Source organism: Ovis canadensis, chromosome 2 (assembly GCF_042477335.2).
Source record: "Ovis canadensis isolate MfBH-ARS-UI-01 breed Bighorn chromosome 2, ARS-UI_OviCan_v2, whole genome shotgun sequence".
Taxonomy (NCBI): domain Eukaryota; kingdom Metazoa; phylum Chordata; class Mammalia; order Artiodactyla; family Bovidae; genus Ovis; species Ovis canadensis.
The window spans coordinates 157,178,190-157,203,431 of record NC_091246.1 but is presented as its reverse complement, the minus strand read 5'-3'; the positions used below and the strand labels follow the sequence as shown (position 1 = coordinate 157,203,431).

Below are 25,242 nucleotides of genomic sequence, written 5' to 3'. Positions count from 1 at the left end.
ATTTGAAAAGGACATGCCATTCTGAACTGGATAAAGGCAGGAATAAATCCCAAACTGAACCATTCTCTTTTGACTTTTTCCTCCAATCTCAGGGCATCTGTGATACAATTTAAAAAGAAATAATCATTGCTTGAATTCTTTTCAGCTAAATAAGGCTTAGCAAAATAGGCAGAAACGTAAGTTAAAGGTGTCACTAATCAAAAAGTATATCTGCCTTTGAGTCTACGAGCAGATGTTCATCAGTTCCCATGTCCAAAAGCTGAAGACTGTTATTGTACTCCTTTGTTCGGATAAATATTTGGTTTATTTGCAAGACAGGGTGCACTTGACCCCAAAAAAAGTCAATAAGAGACTTTGAACTGTTTGTAGCTTCTTCATTTATCATTCAGATCTTAGCCCATGTTTTCCCATTTCCAAAAGGCACTTCCATCGTTTCCCACAGCTTCAAGTCCTTGTTTCCAAGGTTCCAGTATCATATTTCCAACTCCTCACTAGACTCAAATAAGCCCTCTTCTGTATCCATGTCCCACCAGAACCTCAATGCCAATACCACTCCCCATCTCAAACCAGGTCCTCTTACTAACCTTCTGCTTTAAGATCAACACCATTCTCCTAGTCATTGGTGTTCCAAAAGTTCGATATGCTTGCCCACTACCCATCCCTCCCTCTCTTCACAAAAATGATTTAATTAATCTATGGCTTCCACAGCCAGAAGTCAAAACCCTAATTCTACTTTCATTTCTTCTTAGATTCTGGCCAGCTGCCCTCATCACTAGACTGATCACCAACAGAAGGCTATATAACAGGGGTCTCACACTCATGCCTACAGGGACAATGCAGTTAGCATACAGCAGTAAGGCTGGTTAGGAGTCTGAAGAAATAAACAATAAATAGCAACTGAGGCTGGGCCTCAGTACCTGCGGGAAAAACAGGATGAGCCAGAACTCTGGTTAACCCAGCACACACATCCCCTCAGAAAGACACGATCACAGGTTTCCTGCAAGAATAGAGGCCTACTGCTGCCAGAGCTTTCAATTCCGCAGGAGTAGGTGGAAATTTGGACTTTTTTGTGTGAAATTTCCCCCTATTTAAATGTTGGCAACCATTTGAAAAAAATGTTTTGAATGCAATATCAAGCAGGACAAAACTGCAAGGTGGATTCAGCCCAGAAACCCTCAGTTTTCAACCTCTGCTCTACAGCATGACGACGTGGGGATGCATAGCCTGGACTAAAGCTCAGACATGGGACCTCAGACTTCTTCCGTCACCCCTCTAAGTCTCAGTTTCTCTTTCTGTAGAATGAGGATAATAAGATGAACTACCGCATGGAGTTGTGTGATCCTTGAATGAGAGAATGCAAATAAGGAGCCTGATCAGGGCCTCCTCCACAGGCACTATTATGTTATTTATGCTCTCTAAAAATCAAGTCTAAAACCTCCAGCCCGGCATTCATAGTAAACCATAATTTGACTCTCAGTCTAAGTTTTCTTCTAAAGCGCTGACCTTCAGGTACTCCAGTCACATTGCAAACAGCATTTTAACTTCATTAATTTCCATATTTGCTTAGCCAAAAAAAAAAAAAAGTGGGAGAGGGGCAGGGTATGCAATATAATCATTTAAATAACACTGGCCATTCTACTCAGGACACTTTGGCCCTGAAATTAGTGCAAACTGGAAGACAAGAGTCTGCTGTTCCTTTGCAATGTCTCAGGTCTTAATGCCTCTCCAAGAAGCTATACCTCAAGGCACTGAGTCTGATTCCAGTGATTAAAAATATGTACAGTTCTGTGTTTTACAACTAGGCTCTTAAACAAAACCCAGCTACCTCATATTTACTTGCCCCATTCCCTGCTTTGGGAATGTTGCCTGTTCTGTAACCTACACATATACATAATAGATACCTCTCCAAATGATAGCATCAAAATGGTACCTCTTTCCAAGGCCAGCTAAACAGCTACTTCCTCAAAGGAGTTGGTCTATCCTTATCCCTCTGTATCTTGTGACCAAAATACTTGGGAGTTCTGCCCTATTAGTTAGTTACATGTGCAATTCTTCAAACCCTTATTCAAGTGCCCCTTGAGATCAACTTGGTTTTTTACTGAACTTGATAAATGTTTAATAAATGAAGAACAAAGAAGGGGAAAAAGATGAAGCGGCAGCAGCAGCAAGGCAAGGAAATGTTAACAATAAGGACAATGACAACAACGATGGCTGCTGCCATGGGATTTATGCTCTTACTTACATCTTTTAATGCAAAGAGCTGTTCCCTATTAATCCCGTGTTGCATTTCTGAACAATAAATGTACAGGGTCACCTTCTCCACCTCTCTCTCATCCTTTTGGGGCATGTTACCTACTGTCCCCATATTACCGAAAAGTCACCTTTCCATTCAAATATAATCTAAATAAACAGAGAGCTAAATGGCTCCTGCCACCAGTTTAAATCAATTAGCCCCACCTTCGATGTTGGTTGGGATCAAGATAATGATGCAGTCTTGAAGCTGGTCCAAAACCCATATTAGTCACTTTAACCTGATCTGGAAAAACAATCAAAGACCCTTACACAGAGAAAAGAACAACAGGGTGGGGGAGATGATGGGGGAGCAAAGCGGTGTGGGTCATCTGTAAGAATGACTAAGGCTCATACAAGAAGAAAAACAAAATTCTCACCCAGATTAGAAAATATTCAATAAACGAATTACGGTTGATTTTCACAATACCTAGAACAGGTTTTTCCAAACTGCTGGTTAGAACGCATTAGCAAGTTGTGAAATCAATTTACTAGATAGAGACCAGAATATTCTGTAACAAAAACTGAATTAGAAATTAGAAGGCACTGCAACATTGTTCTGTAAAATGTGTAATTCAGCTTATTTTTAATATGCACGTGTATGCACGTGTATGTACTTGGTCATGATGTAAAATGAGTTACCAAGAGTCAAAGATGTTTTTAAAACATTGAAATAGAACGTGCGTGTTTATATAATCTCTGGGGACTAACATTTTCCATTTTTTACTAGGCCACACTCATAAAATAAGAGAATGTCTGTTCTTGAAACCTGCTGTGCACAATAGTGCAGTTCTTCAGGTTCAAAAAAGTGTATTAAAAATTATCATTTGGCATATTTTTCCCTTACCATTTTCCTATTCCCAGAAAGGAAGGTAAAGGTCACTTTAGAAAACCACCTTCACTTTTTCTTCCTACTGATTGTCCCTCCATATATTTCTTTTTTGTTGTTATTGTTAGGCGGGTTGTTTAATTTATTCAGTAACTTCTGTTTTTAAGATTGATGCAAATTATCAACACATTTATTGAGCAACTATACGCATACAAAGCATTCTGTTAGGAAATATGAGAAAGGTGACACGATGGTATTTATTTTTTTATACTAATTTATTTTAATTGGAGGCGAATTACTTTCCAATATTGTAGTGGTCCCTCCATATATTTCTATCTTGTTTAAGTTCCTGACATCAAGTTACAAGGTCAAAAGCTCTAGCTCTCTTAGTGATATTTGCTTATAAGCATTAAACTATCACTCAAGGAGAGTGAGCAAGCAGTCAATTTTCACCCAGAGTGTAACATCGCTCATCAATCTTCAATAGTGAAGATTCAGAATTTGGTTTAAGATACCTTCTCAGCCTAGCTCCTCTAGACAAGAAATAGTTTTGCTCAACTTCTTATGTTTTTCTCAGTCCCTGCTCTCCAAACTCCAAGTATCACCCTACATCTAACACTTAGCTTTGTCCAAGATCGCCCCTATCTTCCTTTATCCCTTCTGCACATTTCTCATCAAACTCAAGGTTACTTTTTAGTTCAGTCAATAATTCTTCCATAACTACCTAAAAAAAAAAAAAAGGAAACAAACAAACAAAAACTACAGCAGTCTTATTTTCAATGGTCTCAATACTGCGTGGTGGCCACCAAGGCCCATCTGGCTTTCACAAATGAGCAAGGCACCCTGCCATCGAGCATTTAAGTGGAAAAGGTCTACGTGGGATACCCACTCAAAGCAGCCCTTAAAAACCTACTGAAAGAGAAGTTTACTTTGGATTCCATCCATTTACCCAAGAGGTCATCCACCGTCCACCTCTCACACGAGTACTGCCTACCACACTATTTTCACTGTCAACTGTTTGAGAACAAACCCAACAGGAGAAAGTCAGTGTCAAGGAGTCCATTCACCAATGTTTGAGTACCAGCCCCACTCCCCACCGCCCCACACATACACAGTACTTCAGGAGTCCTAGCTCTGCAGGGTAGGAAAAATAAGTTGAGATATTCTTCCCCCCAAAAGAAGTGTCACCCTGAAATTCAAAAACAATCCAAAAAGGAAACATATATCAAAAAGAAGAGATGTCTTTTGAGATCACTAAGTACAAGTTATAATACCATGCATAATAAATGGATAGAAACAACAGTTCCTTCTACCTAAAGAGTGTCTTTTGTCCCCAGCTCCCAAACTCACATTTAAGGACCTGTGTCTGGCATCATCATCTCTTGAGACCACCTCCCTGACTGTCCAGAGTACTGGGTTATTTTGCCCCTCTTCATATACAACCATCCATTCATTCTCTTAGCAATTGAAAAATGATTTACTGACTGTGTTGTCTGGGCCAGGTATTATATAAGGTGCAAGAGACACACAAAAGATGAATAAGACACAAGGAGCCCATTAAGAGGATTTGAAAAGTCTTTAGTGACAGAAACTGAATTCTTTAGAATTTTAAAAATACAGAAATGAATAACCTCAAGTCCTTGCTCCCAAAGAGATCAGTCAAATCCCAGCATGAGTACTGAAGATGGCCAAACACTAGCAGAATGTCAAAAGGTAAAATCCAGGAAGCACATGCTTGCTATGAAACCACTCTGAGCCCTAAAGGATTTGGTTCCCCCCAAAAGTGTGGAAAAGGACAAAACAGCCAAGACTTAGCCTTATGATGAAAGAGCTGAACTCCTACAAACCCATCAGGACATCTGTGCTAAACAGGTCCCTCTGACCTAGTCCATCCTCCAAAACACAAACCTCACCTGCTGCATGAACTTCCACAAACTCTGGAAAGGCTAAAATTTAAAGTCACTTTCCCAGTCACAGAAATAAAGGTCAAATACCCAGAGCAAACAGTGAAGCAACTCCAGTGGGCAAAGTGGAATGTTGGTCAGAGACTCAAACCCAAAAATCAAACAACTGAGTCGTGGTGGCTCTGGAAAACAAAGCTCTCATGATCACAGAAGAGTCTTTAGACACATAAACAAGCTCAGATTTCCACAGACACACATAAGAGCACAAGAACACTGATCAGTCGTGCAGCTGGTGTGAGTATTGGGGTAGAGGGAAATACGCTCACTTCGACTTCAAAAAGGAAGCTGCTGGGCCTCTTAAATAATTTTGCGAGCATAAGTTCAAGTAAAACTACCTTCTATCTGAACCAAATGCTGTGATGTGCTAGTCACGCCCACGTGAGGAAGCTCTTCCGTAAGTGGTCTTCCCAATAGACAAATCCCGGTTTAGAACGTCTGATTCTTCAACTACCACGGCAAGCAAGGGCACTCTATGGCTAAGGACTACAAGAAAAGAGGTAAATCTTCCATTTGGTTCTTCTAAGAGCTGGAGTTGGCTGCAGAAAGAAACAGCAAGTTTTCACTCCAACAGATCAAAGAAGGCATTTTGTACCAGGAAACCCAATTCAATCCTCATTTCCAGGAATAAAGCCACAGTGCCCAATATTTGCTTGGGAAAATAAAACAGGAGACTATGTGGACTCCAATTAAAATCTCTTGACAGCTTTATTTCCCAGCCTCACCAGTTTAAGGCTGTGAACATTTTAGCCAGGCACTGATTTAACTTAAATACCAACTCCCCAGTCTGAATGGTCACACTTACCACCGGGTAGAAAAACGAAAGCGTTTTAACACTTCATGACAGTATTCTTTGCCCCGTCCTGAGCACGAGATGTATAAGACAAGGTGATACTGAGAAGTGCCAGCCTCAGCCCAGCCCATCTCTCCCATGACCGCAGTCAGGAGAAACCACACAGCAGCCCGCTATTATTTTAGTCACAACACTGGAAATGAGAGAGGAAGCAGGAGAAAATGGGTGGGGGGGTGGGCAGAGGGGCTTACCTCAATCTTATTTGGGTATGACAACAATCAGCTTGCTTTAAAATTATCACCTGGGTTCTTGTCAATCAGCCAACAGTTCTTGTGTGCCTACTTCACACAGGCACCAAGCTAAGTCTATATAGTGCAGGGAAATATTCCCCAAGTAATCATTATGTTAATAGTTATGTGTTTAATTTTCTTAATCTTTTTACAAAAAAAGTATGTATCCTGTATGTAGGTTATAAAGTCTAAAAATAAAATCAGCACCCATGAACCCATCACTCAATCAAAAACCAGAATATCAACCAACACTGTATCATCTACCTACGTCCTCCACCCCACCCATATCCCCAGGTGCCTTCAGCACACACACACACACACACACACACCCTACACGTGCACACACACCCCACACACCCAGGAATTCATTATCCAGAATATGGGTTTCAATCTAAGTGTCAATGCATCTTTAGGATTATCTCCTAATCATTATAGGTGAGTTGGCTTTCCAAATACAGCAGTGATATACTATTTCTTCTTAAAACGCGGTGTCTTTAAGGTTTTTTTTTAGGTAAACTGCTGCTTTAAAGAAAAATACTAACAGACTAAGTGAGACAGACTTAATTATGGTAAACTCATGACGATAGTGTAGAAATGAATTAAATTTGGCAAACACTGGCAAAAACAGCCGAGAACATAGGTTCTAGCATCCCACAAACTCCTGGTTCAAATCCTTACTCCACCCTTGATGAGCTCTACAGCTTAGGGCAACTCAGTTTTGCCAAGCCACAATTCTTTATTGTAAAGGAATGGAATAATAATAAAACATATGGTTGTTGTGAAAATATAATGAAAAAGTGTGTGTAAAGATCTGAGCACAGTGTCTGGCACACATCCAGTCCCCTCCTCCCCAAATCATATCTGTCATTAAATTCACTCAAAACATATCAAAGGATTTTGCCACCACCAATAGTTTATATTTCCCTAATTTCTAACATGTAAAAATAAATCAAGAGGCAGGGATCCAACAGCAGAACAGTCACAGAGGACAATTCCTAGTTCCAGCTCCTGTTTGCCTAAAATTATAGTATACACTCATTGATTCCATCTCCACCTCGTGACCTTGAATAGCAGGATCATTTTTCAAATCCATTTCTGCCCTGGCCCTTCCTCGCTGAGAAGCCTGGACTACTCAATCCAACCTTACCTAGAAGCCTATTACAATCATCACAGGACTAGCTCTGTGCAATGTAGAGTAAACCAGGCATAGTCTCTCTTTACTGATTCAGTCACTGTTTTCCATTCCACGGACAGGTGCACAAATTTGGTAAATCACTACTTAGAAAAACGATCAGTACTATTAACAGAATTAAATTCCTCACATCTGAAGTTAATTCATCACATTCCAGAACACGGCATTCTCCTCCATCTTTACCCTCCATCATCCTTGGTATCCTTTTAAGTTACCCAGAGGTAACAAGAAACTTATTCGTATTCAGATGATCACTCTGTTCAGGGTACAAAAGCTGTAAAACCACTACCTATATCAAGTTTTATCTAAAGCCACTCTCTCCACTTCAAGTAAATCTCACCCATACTGAAGAGAATGAATCCATCCTGGCCCTTGTTTTCTCATCTGTCCAGAATTTATTGCAACATCATTAACTACCTTTGAGTATCTTCACAAGGGCTGATTGTAGAAATGTGATTATCCAACACACAATTCCATCAACCTAAGGATTACGCATCTCAGCCTCAAAAGACTTCTGTTTTTTAATTCCAGGACAGAAAACAAAAACAACTGAATCAGGAAAAAAAGTGGTTTGGTCTCAGAAGCCAGGTGATCCAAATCCTGTCTAGGCCTAAGATAACCTCCCGCACGACCCCTGTGTCCCCATCAGCAAAATGGGGAAGATCCATGCTTCACACTCAAGCATACTGTAAAACTGGAGGGCGAGGCCAGTGTCTGAGGTCAGCACAAGTCTAGCGTCTGCTGGCTGCCAGAGCCCGGGCCCCCCGCCAGCCACCCACCTCCAGAGACAAGTGCCAGGACATACTATAGTGTTTCCATTTAAGGCCCGCCACTTGGATCAGCCCATCTCTTGAAATTTCTTACCACCACCTTTCCAGGAAGAATTTTTTGGGGGGAAAGGGGAGGTGGTGTCTATTTTTTGCCACCGACTTTCCTTGGGCTGTCAGAGTAGTCTGCATCTCTGGAACAGGATTCTTGAAAACCACTGGGCTAGTCTGTGTTTAAATGCCAGGCCTCTTTTCAAAAATATACAAAATGCGGATGAGATCAGTCCCTTCTCTCACAATCTAACTCCCATCACACACACTTCAAAAAAGAAAGCAAGCCCAATGAAATTAACAAATCCATTGTATTACTTTCCTATCTCTCTACCAAAGCCACAGTAAGCACAACTTTTTAACCAAGACTTTTCTTCTGCTACTAAGTGGAATGTTTTCTTCCCTAAGGAGCTTCTTCTACAGCTTCTTTCCCATGCAAGGAGCGTTCAAAACTCCAGAGGGAAAAAGGGAGGGTCGGGGAAGATTGGGAGACCTACCTAGCACAAACTGGACAGAGCTGAAACAGTCTAGAACCCGACGGAAGTGAGTGCTTCCCGCACGGTAGAGGCCCACCTCTCTCCCCAGCGCACCCACGGCTCCAGCCTCACTGTTTTGGTTACAGTGTTGAAGGAAGGGTTTTAAACTTGGCAAAGTTCCGTGCAACATCTGTAACCACATTTGCCTTCTGGGGATCGGAAGATGAATCCCACATTCCTGGCTTTGAAGCTTTTTGAAACTGCAGCTAGGAAGAACGGAGGGAGGGAGGGAGGGCGTTGAGCAGAGTTTATTGGCTGTCTCTCCAGCAGAAAATTCCTCTTGGAAGAGACGGATATTTTGAGGGTGGGGGGTGATTTGCCCATCCCTTGACTCTCTACCAAGCTCAGCTGGGAAGGTGAGCCCCGTGGTCAGGCGGCCAGATCGATTTACAAGTCTGAGGCGCACACCCTGAAGGAGTTCACTACAGGCACACACACTGCAAACCCGAGACCACCCCACTCCATGCATCTGCCCTCTCCCACATCCCACCAGCAGTTCAGGCCCACCGCAAGACAGTTTTGTTCCGCGGCTGCTTCCCTCACAGAGAGTGAATCGGCTTGGGGGGAGAAAGGAATGAAAGCGAGGGGGAGGCACCGCAGACGCCCACCCTCCACCCCCAATTCCTGCCCCTTTTCCCGCTAGGTTCTCCCCTCCCTCGGTCCCCCGGGCTCCCGCTGGCGCGGCGGGCGACCTGCCCTCACCTCTTGTCCGGCGGCTGCGGGGGGCTGAGCCGGGGGGAGGCGGAGTGCTAGCCAGCCGGGCGCTGCAGGTCGGCGCGGGGCGGGGCGGGGCGGTGCAGCCGGCGAGGGAGCCCGGAACTCCGCGGGGCTGAGGGCCGGCGGCCGTGCCCGAGAGGCGGCGGCGGCGGCGGCGGCGGCGGCGGCGGGCGGGTGCGGGGGGCCGGGTGCCTTCCAGCCCTGGGGCCGGTGCGGCTGGCCGAAGAGCAGCCTGGCAGCAGCAGCGGCGGCGGCGGCGGCAGCGGCAGCCACCCCGGGGAAAGAGCCGGGGGAGGGAGGGGAGGCGGGGTGAAGAGGAGGCGGAGGAGAAGGAAGGGGAGGAGGGCGGGCGGAATAAACTTCCCGAGGCGCCGCGGCACGGGCTGGGAGGACGGCCGCGGGCGGGGCGGGCCGGATGGGGGCTGGCCCGGGGGGCAGTCGCGGGGGGGACGGTCACTGAGAGTAGAAAAGTTCCCCCAGCGCCGAGGGGCAGGCTGCGGCGGCGGCGGCTGCAAAGAGCCGGAGCCGGAGCGGGAGGAGCGGGAGGAGGAGGAGAAGGAAGTGGCTGCGGAGCGCTCGGCCAATGAGTGTCTGGAGCTGTGATTAACCAGGCAGCAACACATCATTTCCTCCCGGCGCGGATCCAGGGAGCCGGGAGGGAGAGGGAAGACGGCGGGGCGGGGCCGTCCCCGCGCCCCCTGCAGGCGCCCGGCCGGGGGCGAGCCCGCCGAGCCCCGCCGAGCCTGGCCGAGCCGCCCCCGGCGCGCCCCTGGCTGTCTGGCCCGCCCGGAGGAGGCTGCTAGCGCGCCGCCTGCGGGGCTCTTCGGAGGCGGGGAGGCGGCGGGGCAGGCCCAAGACGGGCTCCTGCGGCCGGGGTGGGAGGCGGAGAGGCCGCGCGGCGGGGTGAGTGCCCAGGTAGGCGCGGGCGGGGCCGTCTGGACAGCTCCCGGGGGGCGCGCGGGGCGGGCGGGCCGACTGCCTCCCGGCCCGGGACTGCGGGCGGTGCGCGGCTGGACTCCTGCTGGGCTGACTCAGGCTGGATGCGCAGAGAAAAGCCTCGGCATTCTCACCCAGGCCATTTCTGACCTGCCTTCAAATCCCCTTCCACTTTGCTCATTTCCTCGCAAGGTCTGGGGTTATGCAAGAGCTTGCCATTTTCGCAGACCGCCTCCTTAGGAATAAAAATATGCATTTGGGGCGGGGGAGGGGGGGGGCGTCGGGGCGGGGGGGGGGGCGGTGGCGCTGGTGTTCTGCGGTAATCTAGCCCTGTCCTAGGCGCCATGGGAGCTTACAGTGGAAAGGAAGGAACATTCCCCGACACAGAGAGGTTGACAACCCCGGTCCTTAGATACACAAAACACTCCAGTGTGCTAATATTATCCAGAGCATCAAAAAGGCATGTGAGGATCAAATTTTGCACGGTGCCTGATGAGTATAAGGAAAGCACTAAGCCATTTTCTCTGCTCTCCAGAAGTTTACAATGTAGTCCTATCACAAAGCCAAATAAAAGCAAGAAAGCAATAAATGGTAATACCATAAAGTATTTTTATCTCTACAGGTTCATTCATGCAGCAGGCATTACTGGGTGACTGCAGTACTGCAGAAGGTTGCAAAGAAAATGGATGATCTGGTCCCTGCAGGTCAGGAGTTTACAATCTAATTAGAAACACAAGGCAAATATACATGAAACCCCTAGAAAAGAATCCCCAGGTAATATAAGCAAGAAGATGCAGAAGGAGAAGGGCTTTGTACCTGTATGATTGGTGGGGATTTGGAGAGGAAACTCCAGGTCAATCAAGCATGTGTGCCTGTATGCACCCACCTTCCCCTGTAGAACAGTGTGGCAGGGACGTCAGTGTCTTTTGGCTGAAGCATCATCCCTGTCACTTAAAACCTTTGTGACCTTGGGCACATCTTTACCCTCTTTATGAAGGGAGTACAACCTGTCTCAGGAGGTTTGTTGCACGATTCAAATGAGATTACACACATGTGGGAGCTTCTCAAGCTTCTGTGTAAATATTTCTCAGTAGGGTCCGTTTAGGGAGTCCTCATGTTACTAACCTCTTCAGGTAACCTTCTTTATAGTATCCTGTAGGCTGTAAGGGGCTTCCCTGTTGGCTCACTCCATAAGGGCAGGGACCAGGCTTGGTTGTGTCCACAGTGTATCATCATGCCTATCAGACGGGCACATGTGAGTACTCAGTCAAGGTTTGCTGAATAAGTCAATAAATGAACTAATGAATCCTATTATGATCTTAACTGTTCCCTTTATCTCTTCCTTCATAGTGGTCTTTTTGTATGGCTGGCTCAATGCAGAACCTTCTAACTTAACCCTCATGTAAACTAAGTTGTATTCCAGGAGACTCTCTGGGAGGATTCTGAGTCATTATTTGTGGCCTTGTAATATAGATAAGTTGATTGAGTGTGTGTGTGTGTTTATAAAAAAAGAGGATACACAAGGATACAGCCCTTCAAACAAGCCCCACTAACACAAGGGTACAGTCCAGATACAGTCATTTGGCTTGGATATCTTAATCCAGGGTTTCTCAGTGTTGGTGCTATAGACATCTTTGGCTTTGGCTAGATAATTATTGTGGGGTGCTGTCCTGTGCAGGGTAAGAGGTTTTACAGCACCCTTGACCTCTATCCATTCGATGTAAATAGGACTCCCTCCACAGTCATGACAACCAAAAATGTCTCTTGTGCTCTGTGTGGGCTTAGACACTCAGTCGTGTCTGACTCTTTAAGACCCCAGGTACTGTAGCCCACAGGCTCCTTTTTCCATGGGATTTTCCAGGCAAGAATACTGGAGTGGGTTGCCATTTCCTAATGTCTAGGGAGGGTACAGGGAGGTGAAATCACTGTCCATTGAGAACCATAGCTTACTCCAACATCTAATCCACTGTTTTAACTGGTGGAAAATCACACCAGTAAAGTAACTTGGAGGAAATACATCTTCTGTTGGTCTAAGATTTCCAGATCTCCTTCATCGTATGTTTCAAGGAGCACAACTCTTGTTAATTAATTGCCTGCTGCATTGTGAATTGGCAACTCTTCTGTTTTCTGCATATCCTCCTCCTTTACGCCCAGATCAACATGTTCATTTCTAAAAGTCAACAGCTTTCAAAAACTATTAGGAAACAGTCTTGAGCAACCTAAGAGTCCTGTACAATATTTTCCTTTAAAATTGGGGGAATTTATTACACAAAATTTTGCAGAGTGTAAGTAATACAGACTATAAATTGTAAATTTTTAGAAATGATTTCATTTAAAATAACTATGTAATTCCATTGAGTGATTTTCTCTCATCTTGAAGCCATTACTTTTTGGCTCCAAGTGAGTTTTCCTTTCATAATGGTATGAAGGAACATGTCTTATTAAAACCTATAAAGCAAAAATCAGCTTAGTTATTTATATTAACTTTCAGAAGCAAATTCTTTAGAAGTATATTGGTGGGATGTTTGAGAGCTGGTGTTGATGAGAATCATGATGGATTGATGTGCTGAAGTTCAATTTCTAGAAGTTTCTGGAAGAAAAATAAAGATTAATGGTTGAAGAAATGAATAAACAAATTCTAATAAGTCTGTTCATTTGGTCTGGACATGTAGAACGGCCCCACCAAAAATCTCTGCTTCCAGCAGGCGATAGTACTGGGTTTACAATGTGAGTGGACATTTTTGTTCAGCAAGACAATATCATCTGTCTCATTAAATAAAGTTATTTGAAGCATTGGTTTTACAGTTTTGTTCATACTTAGTTTGGATTTTACAGTTGTGTAACAGTTACAAGCATATGGAGATTACATCTAGTTTGGTGGTTGTTCACATTTAAGTTGAACATTGAAAGCTAGATCGGCATAATAGCTTAGAAAAAAAGGCAAAGTTTGAGGACTGGATGTGGTTTATGGCATAGTGATTCTCCAATTTGTTTTGATAAACTGGAATTGGGACACATACTCTTAAGGGATCTCCAATGAACTTTGTTCTTTTGCTTTAGTTATAATTTTTTTTAATTGATGTCATATTAAAGTAATTAATATGCATATTCTGGATCGTATGTCTGTCAGGCAACCATGATTCCGCTACCATTTTTTGCTATGTACCTTTCATGTAGTTTATTTAAATGAAATTTTATAAAACTTATTTAAGATCTGTGAAGGTCTGTGGAACTTTTGTCCTCTTAAATGTGTCCATACATTACTCAAGTGTGAGAAATGCTGACCAAACTGCATCTTTACTATTCCTGGACAATGATAAATCCAAAGACCCTGAGATCTGGAATTTAGTCCTAATCCTGAGGCCCATAAGAAACCAGTTAACCAGTATTATGTTCCAAAGATTGAAATGACTGGATCAGAATAGTAAGGGGTGGAAAGGAAATCTTAACCTGAAAGGGTCACTAAAAATCCTATCATTACTGGCACCCTTTTCCTCTAACAGTAAACATTTAACCCATCAGGACAGATACTTGTTTATCTTCCAATTAAACTTTGACAGGTGTATGAATGACTCATTAACTACATTTCTTATAAAACTTTATTGACCATCCACCATATTCAAAGAGCTGTGGGGGCTATAGCCACTTCCCATTTAGGAAAGTTCATCCAGTCACTCCTCACACAGCAGGTTACAAGCAAAGCAGTGCTCGGCTATGAGCCAACCATATGATAAAAGAGGCACTACCAAGCTGTTGCAGAAAGAAAGATTATTCATTAAACAGCGTCGAGGCACTTGGACAAAATCCTGTTATTGCATCCTCTCACACTATTCCTGAAAATATTTCCAGAAGAAATAAAAAAGCTTACTTTTTAAATTATAAATTAACTCAGAGCAAATATAGGTAGATACTTTTGGATGGAGATAGGACTATTTTTTTGACCGCAGCACAGAGCTTGTAGGATCCCCGCCCAGGGATCGAACCCAGACCTACGGCAGTGAAAGCACCAAATCTTAACTGCTAGACCACTAGAAAATTCCCGGAAAGGACTTTCTAAATAAAAGCTATGGACGAAATTAAAAAGATTGGATGAAAAATAATAATAATAAATAAAAAATAAGAAAGATTGGTTGGCTTGACTATGTAAAATTTTCCCCCTAAAATGTCTCAGGGAATCACCAAATAAAACCACGGGGGAGCCAAGCAGTTAAGCTACTTACAACATACACTCAGAAGGGTTAAGATGTGTTCTTTGGTGTTTTTTGGCTGCTCTGAGTCTTCGTTGTTGCTGCAGGCTTTCCCTGGTGAGTGGGGCCTACTCTCTAGCTGCTGTGCGAGGGCTTCTCATGTGGTGGCTTCTCCTGTTGCAGAGCCCAGGCTCAGTCGTTGTGGCCCACAAACTTAGTTGTCCTGGGGCACTGGCAGCCGAACTCTTAACCACTGGACCATCAAGGAAGTCTCAACTCTTTAATATAGTAAAAATTAAATATATTTTTAAATTAAATTTAAATTAAATTTTAAAATTAAATATATTTTTAAATTAAATTTTAAATTAAAAAATTAAATATATTTTTTAAATTAATACATTTAAATTTTTAAATTAATTATTAAAAATTATAAAATTATCTAAACTCTTTAATATATATAAAAAAATTTGAAAATTAACAAAATGTACCTTCTAATAGAAAGTTGAGTAGATGTCATAATAGATAAAAACTTTATGTGAAATAAAATTTTACATATGAATATTAGGGAAAAAGTTCACTCTAAAAATTGAGATGGTAATGCAAATAAAACTAAGATAAAATGTTTTATACAATTTGTTAGCAATTGAGCATATTCTCTAGTGGTAAGATTGACTTTATAGAGGACATTTAGTTGCTATGGAGAGTGTAAACTGGAAAACAGTTTCTTGAAGATAATTGATGTGTATCAAACACCTTACAAATATTTATACCCAGATACTTTAATCCCATTTCAGGAATTTATTCTATGAAAATAATCATCAATCACACAAAGATTTATGTAAAAGAATGATCATCATCTAATGATTTTGGAAATGCAAACGATAAAGCATAAGTTGAAAAAACAGGATACAAATATTCCAATCCCATGATATTATAAACACATGAATCCCTCACACTCACATAAGATGAAAGGCTACAATTTTTTCAGATGTGTAGTAATAGCTTTGAATCATGGATAGGGTTGACTTATTTTCTTTTTTACACATGTCTGTGTGTTCTAACTTTTCTGTATTTCATAAGCAGAAATAATCATTATAAAAATAGAAATGCCTATATTTTTAAAGGGTCTGACAGTCATGGGACAAACCTAACCAGTGAGGAGCATATATGGACTTGTATGTGTGAAGTGGGAGTTAGGAATTAGATAACAGAATTCAAATTAGGCATTTTTGTGCTCTGCTAGTAGGTCCATTTCCTTCCGAAGAGAATTTCTCAGAGATCTCAGAGTCTTATCTCATTCTTTGCTTGCATCTCAGTCTCCTTGTGACTCAGTTCCTCACAACCTTGAGGGCTATCAAGGGCTATCAGCCATCAGCCCTGTTCTTGGTCTTGCTCACATTCTGAAGCTGCTTGAGTTTCTAGTTCCCTTCAGCCAGTTCACTCGCTCAGCTGTGTCTGACTCTTTGCAACCCCATGGACTGCAGCACGCCAGGCTTTCCTGTCTATCACCAACTCCCAGAGTTTGCTCAAACTCATGTCCATCAGGTCGGTGATGCCATCCAGCCATCTCATGTCCATCAGGTCGGTGATGCCATCCAGTCATCTCTGTCATCCCCTTCTCTTCCTGCCTTCAGTCTTTCCCAGCATTAGGGTCTTTTCCAAGGAGTCAGTTCTTCTCATCACGTGGCCAAAGTATTGGAGCTTCAGCTTCAGCATCAGTCCTTCCGATGAACATTCAGGACTGATTTCCTTTAGGATATCTAATTCCCTTAACTACAGTTAATTTAGCTACATTGTGGAGATTTGGATTTTTAAAAGCTACTTCCGTGGATAAATGCCCTCAGGACAACCAAATTAATTTCTTCCTCCAATTAAACGGTATATTTTGAACATAACTGTGTAGCTCTTGGTAGAATTCAGCATTACAGTGGCTTTTCATTTTTAAGGAACATCCCTTTGCCTGACTGGTCCCTCTGAACATTGACATCATGAAGACATTGTCATGAATAAGAAATCAAATTAATTTTCCAAGTCCTAGTATAGCCCCACTCTACCAATATCTAAAATCCAAAGGCTTCCTTTTTATTAACCTACTTTTGTTTAATGAAACTCCAGAGATTAGCTGCTAAGGTTAATTACATATAGCGGAGGACTAGCTGTGTGACCTTAGGCAGGTAACTTCTAGATTTCAGAGCCTAGCTTCAGCCTACCTTCTCCTCCAGTGTAAACGTGAGAGGTGAGTTGCATTTCAGAGGTCTCTCAGTTTCAAAATTCCACAGCTCAAGTTAGAATTACTAAGAAGCTTAATATATGAAGTTGCTGATGCTGTGTTTGACATTTTGAGAATGAAGCGCTTAAGATTCTCTAGGAACTGTCCAAAGCCCAGTGGGTCTGGAATGAAAGGAGCATATCATAAAGCAACCATAGAGGACTGGCCCGTTCTTGCAGGTATCCCAAAATCAGGCCAGGGAAGTGATGAAGTGATTAAAGGGGTTTAAGCAAAGGAGTGAGTGACAAGTTTGCTTAAGGTCATTTATCATTCCACCCAAGACATCTATGCCCCTTTGTTGACAAGATTTTTCCCCTAATGATTATTTTGTTTTTTTAAAAAAAAGATACAAAGTATGCAAGTACAAAAGGATATATTATATAAGGAAATGGAAATTTCAGAATCATCAGTTTCCCAGTCACCCACCCTCTTAATACAGAAACTCTGTAAACATAGCAAAACTACACGTGTTCTCTTTTGCTTTAACACAGATCATAGCATGCTATACACTCTTCTGTCTTTTGTTTTCTTTATCACCAAACCAATAATGCCAGTTCCCACTGATAAATAGTCTTTGCTATTACAAAGAAGTAGTTTCAACCAGTTTTAGTACTGTTTTTGTTCTCCTCTTCAAGTAAGCATAGACTCACAGAAGTCTAAAATTGAAAGGGACCAAAAATCTCATCTAGTCTCAGCTCTGCCTTTTACAAGGAAAAAGTTTGTTACCAAAAAGTCACGTGATTCCTCAAGGTCTCAACCCCTTAAAGTAAGGCTGGATTCAGAACTGGGTTGTCCTAATCATCTTTAGGTCCCATTATACTTCTTGATTATAAAGTTATACTTGTTGCAGTTAAAAGTGCTTTTTAAGTGATATGCATGGTAAGATCTGATTTAATCTTTAAGCAGATATGTATGAGCACAGAAATGAGTTTGGAAGGCCATGCAGAAAGATGCTGTCAGTGGTAATCTTGGCAATGCAGGCAGCAAGTTTATGAGGTATAAATCGCATACCATACAATTAACCCATTTAACCCATTTGAGTGTACAATTCAATGGTTTTTAGTATATTCACAGATTTTTATACCTATCACTACAATCAATTTTAAAACATTTTCAATATCTCCAAAGATACCCTGAGCACATTAGCTGTCCTTATTTACATTTTTTATTCTTATTTTGTATTTCCTAAAAATTTTGAAGTAACTGGTACTGTTATAATAAAAATACATCTATTTGAAACAGAAATAAAACAATGCAATATTCACTGTGAAAATATACAGAGGAAATAGAAAGAAAAAAATATTTCAAATAAGACAAAATAATTGTACTATTTCTGATATAAATAGATATAATATTTTGGATAATTTTCTCTTGGTGTTTTCTGTGCATATTTATATATTACAAGGAAATAACATAGTTTACTCTTACTCAGTTATATATGAGCATTTTCTCAGGTCAGTAGATACTCTCTGAGAGTATGATTTTTTGACTGATTTAAGACTATGAGTCCATCTCACCACACCTTTTGGTGTCTTTGTCCCCATACCCTCTATTATCCTTGCCAATTTGGGAATTTAAAAACTTCTATGTTTTAATTTGCATTCTTTTGATTGCTATTGAGATTGTAACTTGCTCATAAATATATCAACTGTATTTTTTCAATTTTCTTTTTATTTAATGCCCTTTACCTATTATCCCATTGGAATGTTAGTGTTATTTTTATTGATAAGAATATAAAGAGCTTTCTATTTTTCTTTCCTATTGAGCACTGACCAGGTAGAAATTCCAACCTATAAACAAGTTTTAAAGATTAGCTTGGTTTTCGCTTATTATATCCCAGATTTTTTAAAGTGGGACTAGCTGCTTTTCTTTAAGGGGACTCTTCATTTCTATTTTACTAAAGAAATCACTAAGGATGAGGGGCAGTCTGTGATTCCTTGCAGTTTGATGAAACAGTTCACCAATTTCATTCTAAAGCTCCACAATAATACCTTATTTACTACTAGTAATATAAAAACTATTTTAATAAGGTATGATTTTTCTAAGTAGGCAGGTAAGTTATGTTGAGTCAAGTTCACCCACTCTTGTAAAAGGTAACATCAACACTTTGCCAAGTGTACTAGGGTATGTAAAATGCACTCAAGGCTCACTCCATTTTTCTTTTTGACAACCATGAGTTTTCAAGCCAGCGAACAGTCTGAATTTTTTGTGTTTGATATTAACTTTTTCTATTGACTTATCGTTGATTCACAGTGTTGTGTTAATTAACAGTCTGAAGTTTTAACTATGACTCAGTTCCCCCAAGTGCTTCACCAGAGTACAAAAGGTTACCAAATCCTCCAGCTGCTAACCTAGAGATCCAACGTGGAATGAAAAAAGTAAACCTATCACTCTTCAGCAGCTAAAGATGTTGTACTCATCAGTATAACTTGGAAAGGAAAAGAAATACATAAGCAGCAAAGAAAAGATATTGATGACAGCAATTATTCCTGAATAGAAAATGGTCACATAACCCAGTTGGTAGAGAGAAGAAAAAGGCAATTTATTGATCTGAGTGAACACACAGCAAAGGCTATTCCATACAACCTCTCAAAGAGCTGAGACAAGCTTTCAATTTAGAAAACCGTACTCTATTGCTGGTAAAGGTTGGGGTTCCCTGTTGACAAATCAAGCAAAGATTTGTTGACAAATCAAATGTTCATCAGAAGGTCTTCTACTGTGAATTGTCTGCTTCTACTTAATTTTCAGTTTTATGTGTTAGGCACCAGTAAATTTAATACTCAGAACACAGCTCTAATTATTAATAGGTACTATTTGTTTTTTTAAATCAAAACAAAAACCGCTTTATTATCTTTACAGTGATCATTGTTTAACCTTTAAAAAGAATGATGGAGTCTTCTATTTTGAAGAGAGTTTAGAAAAATGTAGTACAGCCTCCACTTATCTTTTCTTATTGTTTTTCAACTTTTTTTTTTTTTGAGGATTTTGTGATGCTATAGTTTCTTTTTAAAGAAGACTTTCAAACATTTAAAAAAAAATAGAATAACAAACCCCATAAACCTATTGCCTGGTTAAGCAACTATCAAGATCAGGCCAGACTTGATTCACTTATTTCCCATGCCCCCTTACACACCCTTTTTTTGGTGAGCAGAGGAAAAAAGTATTATTCAGAAGTAAACTTCAGCTGTCATATCATTCTATTCCTACTTTTTCAGCAAGTATCTCTGATACATAAGGACATTTTTTTACCCAACCATAATGTGACTATCATACCTAACACAATTAATGATTACTTGGTATATCTCCAGTTCAGATTCTAATTGCCTAGATTTTCTCAGAAAAGTCTTTCATCAAATCATGATCCAGACAACGCCTGCTTATATCATTTAGTTGTTTGGCCTATGATTAAGTCTCTTTTAATTTTGAGATCATTTAATCCTCCCTCCATACCCCACCCTCATATATGGATGTGAAAGTTGGACTATAAAGAAAGCTGAGCACTGAAGAATTGATGCTTTTGAACTGTGGTGTTGGAGAAGACTCTTGAAAGTCCCTTGGACTGTAAGGAGATCCAATCAGTCCATCCTAAAGGTGATTAGTCCTGAGTGTTCACTGGAAGGACCGATGTTGAAGCTGAAACTCCAATACTTTGGCCACCTGATTTGAAGAGCTGATTCATTTGAAAAGACCCTGATGCTGGGAAAGATTGAGGGCAGGAGGAGAAGGGGACGACATAGGATGAGATGGTTGGATGGCACTACCGGCACAATGGACATGGGTTTGGGTAGACTCCAGGAGTTGGTGATGGACGGGGAAGCCTGGCGTGCTGCAGTTCATGAGGTCGCAAAGAGTCGGACACGACTGAGCAACTGAACTGAGCTGAACCATACCCCACCCTCACCCATGTTTGTTATTGTTGGTCATGGTGGTAAGTGAAGTTGATGCCATTGATTTGTTGATGAAACCAGGTCACTGGGTTCCACTTCCATTTTACTTTTTAACTGGAGGAGAAATAGAGGCTTAAAAAATTTGAGTGAGTCCCCCATGAAGAGGTAGTTAATCAATATAGAGCAGAATTCAGAGCTCCTAACCCCATCCTATCATGCCCTTTTCCCATATATAATGTTGTCATGCTGTTTTACAATATCTATGACTTTAATGTTCTAGTGGTTCAGAACATATTAAGAACATTTTAAGCTTAATTTCTTTTGGGATTATTTACATTTAAAATTCCTACTATTTCCCAAAAGTTAGTCAGGATTTAGAATTTGCAGCTTGCGTTTCCCCAATGCCTGGTCCATTGAAGTTACTCTATAAATGTTACTTTCTGAAAATATACAAAAACTCACTGAAAAACTTAAGTTTTCAAAAATTCCAAATAAAATAGAAACTCATAGCAGACTAATAAAAAGTACAAGTGCTTTGAATCTGAAACAAAATTATTCAAACAATAATAAAATGCACCAAAAATTGAGATCAGGCATTAAAACTTGGAAAATGTCAAAAACAAATTGATTTATGGAAACCTATTTTAGTTAAGCAGGACTTATATTTTTCTACTGGTGATAGAGTTAGTACATGAAGTAAAACATGATCATTGGTAGTTTATATATTCTCAGGAAGCATGAAGGTAGAGAGGGCACAGGGAAATGAAGGCCAAAAACACATCTTTCATCCCTTTCTGAAGAGTCTCCGGAGAAGAAGGAGAGACGAAACAAAACTTAAATCCATTTTAATGTCTCCAGCTTTGTCCTTTTTAACAAGTCAACCAACAAATCATTTTTTTTAACCAGTTTTAGCTAATAAAGACTTTTATTTGCATATGCTGTTTGCAGTCTTCCTGCGTTCAAGAACTCTGATTAGGAATTGTTACTTTCAAACACCACAACTTCCTCACATAAAAATGAAGAATTCTTGGCCACGTTTTCCCCTCCATCCTCATAAGGCTGTTAAACCAGGGGTCATCTACCACTCTCTGGAGTTTATTTCAATTCTTAAATATATCTGAAGTGATTTAAAAATATTTGTTACAGTAGAATAGAGTCTGCATGGTTGCTGCTGAATATGTTTTTCTTTCTTTCTTTCTTTCTGAGAAGGAAGGAGAAAAACACATTGTTTGAAAAACATGTTTTTAAAATAATTTTATAGATTGCAGATTTTGTAAATGATCATGTTAATTGTTGGGAAGGGGTTCCCAACCTTGTTAATGTCCCCTTCGCATTAGGCTTTTGTTCCCCAGCATTGAATATGTCATTTTCTCCCACAGACTGCATTTCTAGGGGTATAATTGCTGTCTCCATGTAAAAGACAACTCATGTGCATAAATTTCCACTCACTGAAACAAGACTGCCTCCCCTAATTTTAATGCAGATGTGATCCAGGGGGTAGGGTTACACTTACTCCCCCAAGCAAAATAAAACAGATTATACATTAAATATTGTCTTTGGAACCAGGTGCACAGAAATAGCCAATTACCTAGACAGCTCATCACGTCCTGATATGTTTACCACATTGTTTTTTGTTTTCTCTTTAAACATTTGGTGAATTATTCTGAGGCTTTCATTTCTTTATAATGAAGAGAATATGCTTATTAATAAAGGCCACTTTTGTGTGATTCACGAACAGTTGCCTCACAAAAAGCCTTTAAAACCACGTTTGAAAGTTTCTGAACTGAACTTGAGTTCCTGTGAAGACAAAGCCTTATTACTATGAAGAGGAGCAGTTCTGGCTCTTCTGCTTCTGCTGCTTCCTCTTTTCTACATAACTGATATCGAAAAGCAATTTAAAAGAGGAGAAAGGATGTGAATTTGTGAAGAAGAGAGATGGAGGGAGAGTGCTTCTGTTTATCCTTGAGATATTTTATATGGTTCATACTTAAAGGTTACAGTATCCATATTAATTTATCACATTTTGGTCACTGCTAATTCTACCATCTTGAATTTTTATGCATATTATTACTTCTTTGGGGTTTTGAATTCATTGAAAATGCTGATGAATTCAAGAGCTCTTTCAAGGCTGGTTTCTATTATTCTAAGAGAATTTACCACTTCCTAACAAGGGGCTATTTTAGATTTCCAGCCATTAAATTTCAAAGAAATGTGAAGAAGAAATAGAGTGGCAGCAAAGATGGAATTGGTGCAAACCATCAGCAAGGTTAAAGTCAGGGGGCTTTGTGGTGGGCATGCCTGACAGTGGACCGAGGGTAGCGGTGGTTAAGGATAGGGAGGAAGAAGATGTTACTGGAAATTCCAGGGAAAGGCTTAAGGGTAAATGGCCTAGAGATCAACCATCTGCTGGTTGAGTGGTTCCACAGGTACTAATTTGCTGAGAATCAGTCCTTAAACTGTATACTCTGAAGTTCCTTTGGAAGTTAGGGGTAGCTCTAAGCAAAGTAGGTGAAAACAGGAAAAATTCTCTATATGTGAACAGGGAAATTGAGTGGAAGCCTTCAGTTCAGTTCAGTTCAATTCAGTCGCTCAGTCGTGTCCGACTCTTTGTGACCCCATGAATCACAGCATGCCAGGCCTCCCTGTCCATCACCAACTCCCGGAGTTCACACAAACTCGTCCATCGAGTCGGTGATGCCATCCAGCCATCTCATCCTCTGTCGTCCCCTTCTCCTCCTGCCCCCAATCCCTCCCAGCATCAGGGTCTTTTCCAGTGAGTCAACTCTTCACATGAGGTGGCCAAAGTACTGGAGTTTCAGCTTTAGCATCATTCCTTCCAAAGAACACCCAGGGCTGATCTCCTTTAGAATGAACTGGTTGGATCTCCTTGCAGTCCAAGGGACTCTAAAGAGTCTTCTCCAACATCACAGTTCAAAGGCATCAATTCTTCGGCACTCAGCTTTCTTCACAGTCCAGCTCTAAGCCTTATGTTATTCTTTTTGATAAACATTTTAGAGAAGATGAAATACATAATGTAGGAGTAGGAAAAGAACTTGAAATCATCAAAACTAATAATAATAAGGAAATTCTTCATGTATTGCTATGAACTGAGCTCTTCAATATAGTGATAACTGGGAGGAAAAAAAGGCAATTGGATCATAGGCTACCATTTGAGTTTAAAAAGAAGGAGAGATAATACATTTGTATTGGCTAGTATAATTGGACAAAAATTATTGGAGATAGCAGGATGGAGGAAAAAGGAAACAACAGAAAGACAGGGACAGGGTAATATGCTTCACTTCTTTGAAAAGGAAAAAGTTCAGCGTTTAGAGGAAAAAATTGCTAGGTCTGGAGTGAGGCAGTCCTGATTCTGATTACTGGTTCTAGCACTTTCTGACTCTATGACTCAGTTTCCTTATCTGCACAATGAGAAGATAATACTACCTGCCTTATGAGGGAGCTGAAGATATTAAGTGAAGGAATATATAATCTGCAGGGGAGGAGGTACAGTGCCTGGGATACATTCACTCAGTGCAGGTGGTCACCATTATTCTTAGTAATACTACCACTGGCTTTCTCACAGATGGCTGGGTATTTGGGGAAGAGGGTGGAAATGGGTTATGAGAATAATTTACTAGAACAGAGCATTTTCAGCTCCGAAGGAGTTTGCTGAAGGGTTCAATACCATCAAAAGCATTTATAGATCACCTCTCTGCACCTGGCACTCTTCTCTGCAGAATTAACAAATAAGGACCCTTTCCTGAGCTTCATATCATGCACCTCTCTTTTCAAGTTCTGATGGAAAATAGGACACTACTAACTGGTCTGACTTGGGACAAGCAACAAAAGTGTTAGCCAAGGAACTTTTTTGCACTTTTTATGATTTTTTAAAAGTGGGGAGAGAGGGAAGAGAGAGGATATTTTCCCTACTATCTACATGATTGTAGGCAGCAGGCTGGGTGGCTTTGCCCTGGGCAGGCAGTGAAGGAAATGGTGTTCCTTGCAGATATATAGAAGGTGTAGCTTAAAGGCTCAACTGACCTGTGAATTTAAGGAGCAGAGAATGAGTAAGTGGATACAACCTTGAATTTATGTTCCCCCAATCTGCAAGATTCCACAGATAGACCCTGAGTGGTTCTGAAAACTCAGAAATTATATGCAGAAGTGTGTTTGTATATGGTAATATGCATTTTCAGGGTAAATACATAACTTTAATCAGATTCTCAAAGAAGGCTGATCTCAAAAGGATTAGAAGGCCCTGCTAGACTGACGATGATTTTGTGATTCATCCAACATTGGGAACTTGAGGCCTACACAATAAAGATTTTCCTAAGATAAAGAATTAAAAGACCACTGCTCTGCTATGGTTGCTTCCTAAGCTGGTAAGTTTGCATGTCTGTTTGTGTTTTGCCATATTCATTTTTATTATTACTTGCTGAATATTCTTCTTTAAATTTGTTCACTTTTTAAACTTAAATGCCTAGTTTAGACTCATCCTGTGCAAAAATATCTGTGAAATCATGGGTATATTGTGCCAT

At 40.9% G+C, this 25,242-nt stretch overlaps 1 protein-coding gene and 1 long non-coding RNA gene across 3 annotated transcripts in view; both read right to left on the bottom strand.

Annotated features, from left to right (window-relative positions):
• Positions 1 to 10,019, bottom strand: part of ACVR1 (activin A receptor type 1) — a 139,173-nt gene extending 129,154 nt beyond the window's left edge. The window contains exon 1 of one of the 2 annotated variants that reach the window (XM_069577497.1): positions 9,411 to 10,019. The gene's annotated coding sequence lies outside the window, so the exon portion shown is untranslated. The remainder of the gene's footprint in view (positions 1 to 9,410) is intronic. The other variant, XM_069577498.1, reaches the window with a different exon arrangement.
• Positions 10,020 to 12,605: 2,586 nt separating this feature from the next.
• Positions 12,606 to 14,826, bottom strand: LOC138433940 (uncharacterized). Its single transcript, XR_011254534.1, has 2 exons — positions 14,582 to 14,826; positions 12,606 to 12,951 (listed from the first exon to the last, which is right to left on the bottom strand). It is a non-coding gene; the product is annotated as an uncharacterized lncRNA (long non-coding RNA).
• Positions 14,827 to 25,242: the final 10,416 nt, after the last annotated feature.